This window comes from Ursus americanus, chromosome 19 (genome assembly GCF_024610735.1).
Source record: "Ursus americanus isolate L20-20 chromosome 19, mUrsAme1.1.p, whole genome shotgun sequence".
Classification (NCBI taxonomy): domain Eukaryota; kingdom Metazoa; phylum Chordata; class Mammalia; order Carnivora; family Ursidae; genus Ursus; species Ursus americanus.
In genome coordinates, this window is record NC_142145.1 from 11169800 (window position 1) to 11184026 (window position 14227).

A 14227-nucleotide genomic window follows, 5' to 3' on the forward strand; every position below is an offset into this window, starting at 1 on the left:
TCCTCAGTTAATGAAAAAGGAGCAAGAATCTCATTTCCAGGGAGAAAACAAATACTTAAGAATAAGTTTCTGAGTTTGAATGAAATAAACCAGTGGGAAGTTGTAGAAACTACTATCACTCATATATACCAGTAAATGAGAGCAAAGAGATATCTGGACAAAGTTGTCTCCTGGCCACAAAATTTCTGGAGGAAGTATTTCTTTATCAAAACTGGTAAAGTTCAAGACTAAAAAAAAAATAGCCTATTGATAAATGTAATTGTATTAAATTTCATGGGAGAAGGTTTTGAGCAGTCACCCGAGTAGCGAGAGCTTAGCAAGATGGCAGAATAGGTGGTTTTCAACTTAAGTTTTCCCCACAGAAATACCAAAATAGAGACAACATGCCTCTGTGAAATTCTCAGTACCTGAAGGTGAGGCTGAAAGATTCCTTCGGACCACAAAAATCAAGAAAAAGAAGATGAAAAAAAGTGGTTTCAGTTTGACCACATTGCCCTCCCTGAGGCCTGCACGATGCCTCATTGAGAGGCTACCCCTGGGCTTACTTTTCTCCAGGGGAAGACAGAGAGCCCAAGGTGAATATCTAGCTCCCCCAGCATTATAGGACACTTCCTGGAAGCCCCACTAAGGTCTCTCCTTAAGAAGACCAATGGTGCAATAACCCAGACTAGAATGCCAGGGATCAGTTAGAGATGAAGGGCGGGGGGGCTCATAGCAATGAGTGTGTGGATCTTGGTGGACTGTGTTCTCGTGGTGGTGGCACACAAGCAGAAATCCCAGCCAGCGACTGCCTATTCGTAAACCCAACTGGATGGTCTCATCTAACTAAAGAGCTTTGTTGGCAGTTTTGCCTGGTTTGGGTCCCCAGCAAATGGGCCATACAGGCTGTAGAACCCAATCTATAGTTCTACCCAGATAGCAAAGCAGATCAGCAGCACTGCCCATCTACTGAACATGACTTCAAGCCCCCACCATGCCAGGAAGCCTGGTCTGAGACCCTGGGCAGCTGCGGAGCGCATCTTACCAACCCTCTGGAACAAAGATTTTAGCCAGGAGCCCCACCCAACTGTAGAGTATAACCTTTGGCCCCGCTTGACCAGGATCCCATGCAATAATTCTTGAAGCCTCAGAGCCCAGCCTATGGTACTGCCTAGCTATGGAGAGCAGCCTACAGCCCTGCCTGGCAGCAGAGAACAGCATGTGACCCTGCCCGGTTGTAAGCTAGAGCCTATAGCCCTATCCAATTTAGGAGTATACCTTGAACCTGCCTGGTCATGAAGCACAGTCCACAACTCTGTACAAAAGTAAAGCTCTGTCTACAGCCCTGCCTAAAGAAGAGTCAAACCAGTGGCACCATCCAGCTGGGGACTACAGCCTAGGGACCCGCCCAACTAGGGAAGATTGTAGAGCCCAGGCTTTAGCCCCACCCAATTGTGGAATCTAGCCAGCAGCACTGCTCTACTACACCCCACCACCATGTAACTCCAGCTGCACTAAAGGAGATTGCGGAGCACAGGGAGCCAACCTGACCAAGGAGCCCGGCCAGAGCCTCAGATTTTCAGAGCAGAAAAGACATTTGACAAAATTCAACATCTGTTCATGATAAGATATCTCAACAAATTAGGTGAAGAGGGCATGTACCTCAACATTTTAAAGGCCATATATAGCAAGAACATGGCTAAGATCATACTCAATGGTAAAAGGTTGAAAGCTCTTCCTCTGAGATCAGGAACAAGACAATAGTGCCCACTTTCATCACTCCTATTCGACGTAGTACTAGAAGTCCCAGCCAGAGCACTTAGGCAGGAAAAAGAAATAAAAGTCATCAAATTAGAAGGGAAGAAATAAAATAGTCTATGTTTGCAGATACATGATCTTCTATGTAGAAAACCTAAAGTCCACACATAATAAACAAAAAGTGTTGGAAATAATAAGCAAATTCTATAAAGTTGCAAGATGCAAAATCAACATAGAAAAATCAGTTGAGTTTCTGTACACTAACAATGAACTATCTGAAAAAGAAATAACAAAAATAATCCCATTTACAAGAGAACCAAGAACAAGAAAATGTTTAAGAATTAATTTAACCAAGAAGCTAGAAAACACACATAAATGGTAAAGATATCTTAAGTTCATGTATAAGAAGAATTAATATTTTTAGAATGTCCATTCTACCCAAAATGATCTGTAGATTCAATGCAATCCCTATCAAAATTTCAATGGTATTTTTCACAGAAATACAAAAAGTTCTAAAATTGTATGGAGCCACAAAGACCCTGAATAGCCAAAGCAGTTTTGATACGGCAGGGCAAAGGTGGAGGCATCACACTTCCGGAGTTCAAACTACAGTTGACCCTTGAACAAGTATGTACAGTGTGTATATCTATATATAATATATATTTATAATTATATAACATACAAATAATTGTATACCATGCAAAATTGTGTTAATTGACTATGTTATCAGTAAGGCTTGTGGTCAACAGTAAGCTATTAGTAGTTAAGTTTTGAGGGAGTTAAAATTTCTACATGAATTTTCAATTGAAAGGGGATGGTAGGCTCCCCCAGCCCCTGTAATGTTCAAGGGTCAACTACATATTACAAAGCTCTAGTAATCAAAACAGCATGGTATTGACACAAAAAGAGATGCATAGATCAATAGAAGAGAATCAAGAGCTCAGAAATAAATCCAGGCATATATACTTAACTAATACTTGACAAGGAAGCCAAGAATATTCAATGCGGAAAAGGTAATTTCTTTAACAAATTAGGCATTTTTCAAGTTAGGAAAATAGGATATTCACATGAAAAAGAATAAAATTGGAGTCCTGTCTTATACCACTCACAAAACTTAACTTGAAATGAATTAAAGACTTAAATATAAAACCTGTAGCTAGGGACTCCCAGGGTCCTGCGATCGAGTCCTGCATCAGGCTCCTTGCTCAGCAGGGGCCTGCTTCTCCCTCTGCCTGCTGCTTCCCCTGCTGTGTGCTCTCTCCCTCTCTGGTTGGTTAAAACGCACAGACTTTCAGTCACAAGAATAATATGTCCTCGGCATCTAAGGTGCAGCATGGTGATTACAGTTAGCGATATTAAACTACGTACTTGAAAGTTGCAAAGAGATTGGATCCTAATGTTTCTGCCACATCAAAAAACAACAAAAAAGTTACCTTATTCTAGTAATCATTTCACAATGATATTTATATCAAACCATCATGTACATCTTTACTTACACAGTGTCATATGTCAATTATATCTTAACAAAGCTGGAAAAAAATCACCTGAAATATTTTGTTTTCACACTTATTCAAAGCATACCTCCTCCACCCCTACACACCACCTCTAAATTAATGCTTTTTGCCATTAAGTACAGGCCAACAGGCTGACACTTATTGCTTAAAGGAAGGGGAGGGTGAATGTCACCTAAAATAAATAATTCCTACCTTTGATTATCAAATTAGAGATTTCTCTTATATCCATAGTAAAAAAAAAAAAATGCGTTTTTTGTTGGTTAGGGAAAAGTGAAGTAATGCACTCTAGTGTGCCAGAGTTAAACATTTTATTTCAAACAGAAACAAACAAAGTCTAAACTCATGAAGAGGCAGCTGGAGCAGAACTTAGTTATTTGATGGAATTAACAACCCTTTTTAGAAAAAGGTTTGAGCAATTTCTGAAAGGCTCGATGAGATTAAGTGACCCTCTATTGAGTTGGATTTCCCCAGAAAGCTAAATCTTAATAACCTTTAGCTAGACATTGCCTTTTTTATAACACCTCATCAAAGAATGTTATCTAGTCACACTGTTTTTCCCCCTACAAAACATCCTCAACTGAAGGCAATGTTAGAACTGATTTTTTAAATTTTTTTTTTAATCAGAGTATAGTTGACACACAATGTTACAATGTTACATTAGTTTCAGGTGTATAACATAGTGATTCAACATCTCTATACATTATGCTGTGTTTTCCACAAGTATAGCTACCATTTGTCCCATACAACACTATTATTATACCATTGACTACATTCCCTGTGTTGTACCTTTTATTCCTGGGACTTATTCATTCCACAACTAGAAGCCTATACCTCCCACTCCCCTTCACCCATTTTGCCCATCCACCCCCTCCTTCCCTCTGGCAACCATCATTTTGCTGTTTGAACTAAATTTATTAGAAGTCTTGTCTCTTGCAGAAAGCTCAAAATAAAGCAGCTGGCACGCACACACACTCAACTGAGGGGTGGCAGGATGAACCAAAGCAGCCTTCCTTAAATCTTCTATGAAAAACATTAAGATATAATATTCAAGCAGAAGGGGGAGAGATCCAGAAGAGGTAAGACCCAGGTTAAGGTACTGATGGGTTCTTAATATGGAACTCAAGGCCAAAGAGGAGTGAGAGGCTAGAAATTTCAGGTAAGTTGAGAGGGAAGCAGAAAGCAGGAGGAGCTGGACCATTGTGCCCAGTTTGGAACACTGAGGAGAATCCCATTGGGGTGCTCTATGCTAACACGAGAGCAACAACACAGTCACGAAGCTATTGTGGAAATCTGCAAAGATGACCCAAAAGAAAAGACAGAGGATATTCCCTTACTCTGGCAAGGAAGTCAGCCAACATCACTTGACTTTGGCAGAGAGTCAAAGGTAGGCAGGGAAGTGTGAAGGGTTTATAGTGATGAGAGGGAAGGCTCCAGGTACACTGTGCTTGGATTTTGTTGCCATGGGGAAGGTGGAAGCAGTCCAACTTCTTTTGCACATCTGAGTCATAATTTTGAATGTCTATATATCTTCCCACACACATTGTGTGAGATGAAATTGTATATGTATGCTCAAATGAGTAATAAGCTACATAATATCAAAATTTGACAGCTATAACAGAGCAGATTGAGTGACAAAAATTCACACACCTCATAGCTTCTATTAGAACCATAAAGAATAGACATAGGGTAAAATTTTAACATATGTGGATGACAATCTGCACAGTGAACAAAAGATCCATTCCACTATTTTTACAATACATGTATTTCTAAAGATCAAGAGCAGACATGGGGCAAAGTAAAGAGATCAGACAAACTCATTTCTTAACACACCACACAGCTGAAGGCTGAACCCTTGCATGCCAGAGAGTTACTTTTGCTTTAAGAAGGAATTTACAACTCTCTGGCAACACAGGGTCAGCCATATAAACATAAATGTTCAAACAAAAAAGTAACAATCACATCATCATTAATTAGACTTTATGGGGCTGAAATACCTCACAATATAAAACATTTACTCTTCAATACTCCATTAGTAGATTAATGCCATATAAGTGCATTTCCTACTCAGATCAAAGAAGAAAGTGGGCGGGCAGTTCTTGGAGATGCTGGTTGTGAGAAAGTATTGGAACTCCTAGCCACAGCTTTGTAGTGTGCCTTGAAATCTGGAATTGTGATAGTTCCAGCTTCGTTCTTCATTTTCAAGATTGCTTGGGCTATTCGGAGTCTTTTGTGGGGCCATACGAATTTTAGTATTATTTGTCCTAGTTCTGTGAAAAATGTTGATATTGTGACAGTGCTGGCATTAAATCTGTGGATTGTTTCATGTAGTATGCACATTTTAACAATATCGGGCCTTCCGATCCATGAGCATGGAGTATTTAACCTCCTTGGTTAAGTTTATTTGTAGGCATTTCCCTTTTTTTAGTGCAATTGTAAATGCGACTTTTTAAAATTTCTCTTTCAGCTAATTCATTATTGGTGTATAAAATTCAAGAGATATCTCTACATTAATGTTATATCCTGTGACTTTATTGAATTTGCTCATCAGTTCTTACAGGTTTTTGGTGGAATCTTGAGGGTTTTCTATATATAGTACCATGTCATCTGAAAGCAGAGCAAGTTCCACTTCTTCTTTACCAATGTGGATGTAACACTTATCTTGGTGAACACTGAGAAATGTATAGAATTGTTGAATCATTATAATGTATACCTGAAACTAATGTAACACTGTATGTTAATTATACTTATATAAACATAATTAAAAATCTGTTTTGCCTTATATTATACTAATTGCATATGAGGACACAAAAATTAGCATTAGACCCTGCCATACTGATAATCAACATCATAAGTATTTCAATTCCATACAAATAAATTCCAATTAAAACTTCAAAAACATATGTTTTAGTTTACCTAATATCTAAGTTACTGTTTTCTTGATACAATTTGTCTATTTAGAGGCTTCCACTGAAGATTGCAACAAAAAAGCTTGCTTCCCCCGCCCCCTTATCAGTCATTGTAAAAATTTAGTAGTATTTTTAAATAAACCTTCCCTAGCAGATTCTAAATTTCACCCAAGTAAGTTCAAGGGGAGAGATAAGAACATTCTGAAAAGGAAGGATAAATTTTAAATAATATATTACTAAAGATACCACATATTAAACACTACTCTACAATTATAGGAATAAAGAAGAAGTAACACAAACAAATACACAGACAACAATAGTCTGGTGGTAGGCATAATTACAGAAATAGAATGCTATAGAAGAAAGGGTCTGGAAACAGATTAATGTACTTGGGGTATTCAGAAAATGATAAAATGTGGAACATCTTAGACTAGTCAACAAATGGCTTATATATATTTAGAAAATAAAATTCGCAAAAACATAAACAAGCAACAACAAAACAAAAAAGGACTGCTCTCTGATAACATGCATGCACACTAATTCTGGGAGGATATATACATCCTAACATATTAGAGACGTACTTATGTTTAAAGGCAACTTTCATGAAAAGGTGAAATCATGATTGTCATAAAGATGTAAAATGAACATATGTTAAAAGATTATTCAAGTCATTTGGTGAATGAAGTAGGCAAACAGAAATGGTTCAAGAGAACTTAAAAAAAATATATATTTATGCAGAGTTGTGAAATAGCTCAAAAACACTGAAGAGTTTGAGAACTGGGTGATCCGAAAGTGTGCCCTCTGCCGACAACAGTCGTCAAATATCTCAAACATGGCTGACCTTGTACGGTCTGGACAGCCCAGTGTTTTGCTGAAACACATGTGTTCCCTAAGGTTTTCCCCTCATTCTATGATAAACAGTCTCAAAGAAAGATTATTCTTAATTGCGAAAGGCTTTTCTCATTAGATCTGGACTGAGTATTTACAAAGCTGTAGCAGGAATGTAAATCTGCCCCAGAGCCCTTTGCAAATTTGTTTTACTGGAATTTTTATGAGGAATTGCAGATAAAGATTTTAAAATTGTCTTTTAAGTTATACTATGGCTAAGAATCCAAGCCAAGACACTCTCTCCACCAGATTTTACTTGTAGCGCCTATATAGTTACATGAATTTTCAAAGTCCCCAAATATTCTAAAGGTTCCTGAGCCTGTCAGGAAGTGATCTTCCTTACTCACCTAGAATAAAGGAACCCTGGAAGCCAGGTTCCAGAACAGTATTCCAAGACGTCTTGTGTGAGCGTTGTTCTGTAAAGTTAACCTTGGTTTCTGGAAAATCTCTGGTCATGTCTAACCAAATGAGCATCGCTCTCAAAAATGACACTCCAGGCAATTCCTTGGTTGTTAAATTAATATTTCCAATTATATCCCAGTAAAAAGGGAACAGTTTCTTACTTCACCTATACAAATAACTGAATTGCTATGAGAAGGAAGACTTAACAGGAGTTTCTGAATCCTGAGGGGAGAAGGTCAGGCAGGGGAACATAAGATATTATTTTTAAATGATTTACTTTGGCTTACAAATCAGAAATTATTACATATTTTAGGCTATAGATAGCTTAAGAAGAAAGAAAGAGGGTTCCCTAACATGTCCAGAAAACAGAACACTAAAGCAACATTGACAATACTCAAAATAAAACAAGAACTACACTTAACCTCATCAGTTCACTCATTCCTATGTAATTTATCCTTATGGGTTAGAAGTTTGGGCAATTTTTTTAAAAAGATTTTATTTATTTATTTGACACACAGAGTGAGCACAAGCAGGGGGAAATACAGGCAGAGGGAGAGGGAGAAGCAGGCTCCCGGCTGAGCAGGGAGCCCCACATGGGGCTCCATCGCAAGACCCCGGGATCATGACCTGAGCTGAAGGCAGACGCTTAACTGACTGAGCCACCCAGGCACCCCTGCATTTTTTTTTTTTTTTTAAGATTTACTTATTTTTATCTTAGAGGGAGAGAGAGAGCACGTGAGCGCATGGAGGGGAGGGGCAGAGGGAGAGGGAGCAAGAGACTGCAGATTCTGAGCTCAGCATGGAGCCCAACACTGGACGTGATCCCAGGACCCTGAGATCATGACCTGAGCGGAAACCAAGAGTCGGATGCTCAATGGATCGAACCACGCAGGTGCCCCGATTTGGGCACAACTTAAACACGTCTCGTTGCTTCCTTTCAGATTCATTTGAACATACAGTAACTCAAGACAAATAAAATTCCTTTGCACGAATCCACAACTTTCTATAACCATTCAGGTTTTGTCCTTCACTCTTCATCTTTCTCATTCTGGAACGGCCAGACATTTTGCTTTAAGACAAAACTGCATGCTCTTCCCTTAATAATAAAAACCTATTTCATTATCTTCTATACAAACTTGGACCCTTCTGCTATTATTGCTCCTAGTAGTCTCATTTATGTATACTAATTATAACTTTTAATCAAAGTAACTTCTATTTCACAAAGAAAACTATAGAATGAATCATTGTGAACTCTCTGACACACACCAGCATCTTAATAGACTAACAGAGCTCATGAATACACAAAACACAAGTTTCTATAGCTACAACTATTCATTAAACAACTTCTAAAAGAAGCAAAAATGAACATGTTCATTAGCCGACCTGCTTGGTAGTGTAAAAAATAAGTTCTAAAGACAGAACTTCACTGTAATATAGAAAAATAAAAACTAAATGGATATGAACTTAAAATATTACTAATCCATATTTCAGTATTTTATTATGTATATACATGACCTAGGTACTCAATAAATATCAATTAATTAACACAATTTAATATCAGTCCAAAGTACTCTTAGCCAAAATCTTGGAAAGGATATCTAAGCTGACATTCTACAAACATAATTGATATTGAAATTGTCAGAGTAATAATTCAATTTGGTTAAATACAAATTTACATTCTTTGCAACCTTAAATATTAACTAGAAGCAGTAGTGGTTCATTTGATCAGCAAACCTGCATAAGTTTAGGAAGAAAATATGCAAGTAGAATATAAACATATAATTGTATTATCCTTTAATATTGACAAATCAGAGAACACATTGACATTTTTCTTAAACTGAAAATATTAATCTTATTTGCCAAAGATTTACCCATGTTTTGTGAACTTCAATTCTAAAATCATTTCACTTAGTTTCTATAAAAATGTATTTATTTCTTTTCTATTATAATAAGCATATTAGAAGTGAAATTTCCTTATTTTTTGGTACTGAGGAATTTAACACTTCTTTATCTGTATATGCTGATCGGACAGAGCTCCTTTCATTTTAGAGACTATACAATCTAATTTATAAACACCATTTGGAGATAAAAATATTAAGTGGTCATACAATGAAAGTTAAAGGTCTTTATGAAACATAGACGTTTAGATACAAACCTAGATAGAAAGAGATTGTAGTATTAGTTCTAAAATTTCAGCCATCGGTAAAGATTAAATACAGAAAGACCAGAATTCACTAGTTTAGCTATGAATGTGGTGTTTTCCTTCTTGGTGGGCACAAATTCTTAATTGTTCTAAAATCGAAATAGAACAATACACAAACAAACAAAACAGTAAAAGATTCTAACAAATCAGATTCATTGTCACTTCTCATTCAACGGACCTCCTTACAGACAATTAATCCATTTCCAGAGACCACCAAATAGTCAAACCACAAACCAAACGTCCCATCGAAGAGCAGGCATATATATGCAGAGTTGGAAAATAGCTCAAAAACAAAGAAACAGTGCTAGAATTGGATAACTTGAAAAGGAGTGCTCTGTGTAGACAATGAATTTTTGGAAATCAGTTCAAGGCAAGGAAAGGCTAGAGTCAGATGGCCTGAAGTGGACTTATAGTACTTTGGTTTCTACTGCAATGCAATCTATCTCTACTTTCTTCATATGGGCAAGGCTTTCTCTGTGTCATATAATTCAAAAACTATAAAGAAATGACAGAAAATGTTTTCCGTGAAAACAAAAGATATCAGAATAACCAAAGACAAGACAATTAAATTTGAAGGATTAGTATATGATTGAAGATTATACATATATACACATACATATATATGATGCATAGATATTTATGTATTTTAAATATAATTATAAATTTTATATATAAAGCATGCATATAGGGTACACATAATCATAACACTCATTTTATGAAAAGAATTCATAGTATAAAACTCATACGACTAAATACAACAATCCAAAGAAATGAGTAATAGCTACACAGGAAATTAATAGAAAACTAAATGCAAATTTGAAAAGCTGCTTAATCTCATAATCATCATTAAAAGTAAAGTTAAAGCACAAAAAGGTAGCTTCTTTTTTCCTTTTCAGAATTAAATATAATGATTAAATTCTCTAATAGCTACATGAGATATTGGAGTGATTCTTCTACTTACAGAGAAGAATTTAACACATCTATTCAACCTTAAAATGTGCATACCCAGTTGCTAGAGCAAATTTGCTTATAGAGAATAAATACTTTCAATTTTTATTCTCTTAAAATTTTTGGTGTCATCTTGTTTTCAAAAAATAACAAGTATATATACATATATTCATTTTGACACGAAAAATACCAATATTAATAAAATGCTAGCAGAATGAGAGCATGTGAGTTACTAATATTGGGTAGATTCAACTCTAAGTATGAACCTTTCTAAGTGCAAGTCTTCTTTATATACTTTCCAGTTGTTCTTACTTAGGGCATTACTTGCATCACTGTGACTAGAACCTGAATTTATGAAAAGGAAGATTCTATCTAATATTATATTATGTATTCTTACAATTTGTAGAAAATAAAATTCAATTGAAGTTTTTAAATTATTTATAATAGGAATTTATCTGTCTATAATCCCTTTTCTCTTTACTCAAGGGCTATTTAAGGGTTAACTGAACCATCTGAAAAACCAGAAACATGTCTTCAGAGAGCACACACTGGTGCTGAGATGTGTGGCTATCTGAAACGCCAACCCTAAGGCTATCCACTATTTTCTAAGAATTTAAGAAGAAAATTTATAGAATTCCTATCCATGACGACACATTGCATTTATCTCAACAGTGCCAGAAACAATGTACTGCCTTTCTTAGTACAATGATCAGTTTTTGGTCTTTATTTCCTTATCAAAAGAAAACAGATGCAAGTACCCAGAATGTCATATTGTTTCTGTGTTGTGAAGAAGGGGTTCAAGAAGTCCGGTTTTGAAGGGGAGGACTACACGATAACCAGAATGTAAAGGACAATATCAGCTGTAGGATGTCAAACTGACTTGGCAGCCATGTTTCTTTCTAATAAGTCACTGAATCAAAAAAAAAAAAAAAAAAAAAAAAAGTCTGGTGAAAGATCTGGTGTGGACCTCAGGGTCCAGTGAATAAAGGGTAAGAAAAAAAAAAAAGAGTAAGTCAAACCTTAAAGCGAAGTATGGATATGGTAAAATCTGTTTGTCTATTGTGCGCTGCTTGCATATCAATGGAGGAATTAAAAATTCATGCCCTGTTTGTTGAAGGGTCTTTGTGTTCAGGTACCACTAGATAAAATTCATTTATTTCTTACTTCTAGAAAAACTGACTTTTTTTGTTTTGTTTTGTTTTGTTTTGTTTTTTGAAGATGTGAAATAAAGTCACCTTTATTGAGACTTCCAACCACAACATAAGGGAAGTCATCCCTAAGGAAAACTCTTCATTTTCAAAAGAAGCCTACCGTTGAAATGTCATCCTTTTGCAGTAAACCATTGACAGGACCTGAAGTGATTTAAACAGGCATTCAAAGGATAATTCAAGAAAACAGACTATGTTTAGGTTTAACATAGATACATTTCAGTAAGATGATCAGAAATCTTCAAACAGTGATATTACAATTAAAAGCTTTAATTATACGGAGATATAAAATAAAAGTTCAGGTCAACTGTTCGCGTAATGCGGGGAATTAGTCCTACTTCCCATTTGAAACAGTGATGAATAACTTTGAAAAAAAATGAGAAAAATAGGGCAGAATATTTGGTAGGTGAAAAGAAAGTATTTTCCTGGGGGATAACTAAGGATGATATTTGAAAGTCATTCACTGCAAGCAATTCCTCCCCTTCAAGATGAGGCATTTTATAAGACAAATCAGCTTAATTTAGTATCTCCCAACCAGTATGAAAGCTTAACTCCTTGAACATGGGAAACTTTCATTTATACAAACCAAAACAAAATTTAAATTGCCAGTTTTGAGTATTAAGCAACCTTATAACCCAGGGAATAAAGTAAATAAGATAAAATAAAATAAATAAATAAATAAATAAAATAACCTCTCCAACTGAAGTCGTCTAACATGTTCCCTCCCTGGCTTGCTCCCTTTCTTGCTTTTACTCAGTTTGGAATCAATTCGCTTTACTCATCTTGGGTATTATACTTCTTGTGTGCCCTGAAATCTCATTTTTTTTTTCTTTCAGTAAGCGAGTCTGACTCAGAAATCAAAAGGTCAATATCGTGAACAAATCTTTTTTTTTCCCAATGCACTTTGACAATTTTATTATCTTTTTTTCTTATCCGATATAAAAGTATGTGTCTCATAACTGCTGTTGTGAAGTGGACAGCTGCTTGGTGAATCAGGCCTGAATGAAATTGCTTTTCAAGGGTCGATCCAAATAAATTAATACAACATGACTTACTCAGGAAGTAAAACAAAGCGATAGGTGTGGCAGTCCATAACAACCTCTATGTTAGCAGCTAAAACTGTAACATAGTATTTTCTTTCATTAGCATCTGTTGTTGGTTAGCAGAGCCAACTAACACACATGCTTTCAGAAACAAACCAGGAGCCAATACATTTGAAGAAGGAAACAATGAAGGAGAAATAGTAAGCTTAATCTACATTTTTGGTCAAGTGTGTATATTGAGATGTTTATACATATTTTTCCGTATAATAGTAGCTAAATAGAATTTGCATATTTTGGTTCTCGAAAACATTTCTGTAGGTAAACATAATGTTACATCTAACACGAGTACAAAATAAAAACCCTTTGGGGGGTTCATTTTTACCACTCGCATTTCTACCTATTCTGATATATGCCTCTTAAGTCTAATAAATTATGGATGTTTATGTCAAAAACTATAGTTTAACCCAAGCGTCATTCCCGTGTCCTCCTCTGCCTAAGAAATTGTTCCATTTGAAAGACACTTTATCTTCATGTAAAAATCTTGCTCCTGCTAGCCCTCCTTGCTATCTTCTATTTTGTATTGTGTTGTGACCTTCTGACTAATTACTGAACTTTTCTCATTCTTTGAGGACATTGTTTCTCATTCACAGCACTGTCTTTCATTCTACAATTAACAGCTTCTTTACAATCTTTTATTTTCTTAACAGCCTCATTTCTAGTGGTTTTCATCTGCTTTCCACTCTAGCCTCCTACCGTGTTGAATACTAAAACTTGTTATCACTTAAAATAGCTCTACTTCTAAAATGTTACTGTGTTCATTCCTGTATTATGTCCTCCAAATTTTCTACTCCTCTTATCTCTTTATTGTCACCACGATGGCTTTTTAAAAATATCCAAACCTTCTGTCCTTAGACTTATGCCATTTCCTCCTACTAGCAAGTTCCTCCTCTTTTTATCTAATTTTCTGTTCAGCTAAGATACCACAGTCCGTATCTTCAACTAATGGCTGATATCTTCTACAAGCTCACCTAAAAGGCCTGTCTATACACCTGCTATGCACACACACACACACACACACACACACGCACACACACGCACAGTAAATGCCCAACATGAATCAATCTTTTCATCTTTATACTGTAGAGACCAAATGTATTACTGCTATTGTCCCTGAAATAAATCCAGAAAAGTATGTGAATAACATTACTAGAAATGTGTATTACTCAAATTAACCCCGTAAGCTCTGTTTCCTATTTTCTACAGTAGTTCTTAACTTCTCCATCTTCCGTAAATATAACAGACCACCACTCTCTGTCTACCTCATTTTGATAGACTATTACACTTTCTTCTTCAACGAGAAAATAGAGATAGTTGTAAA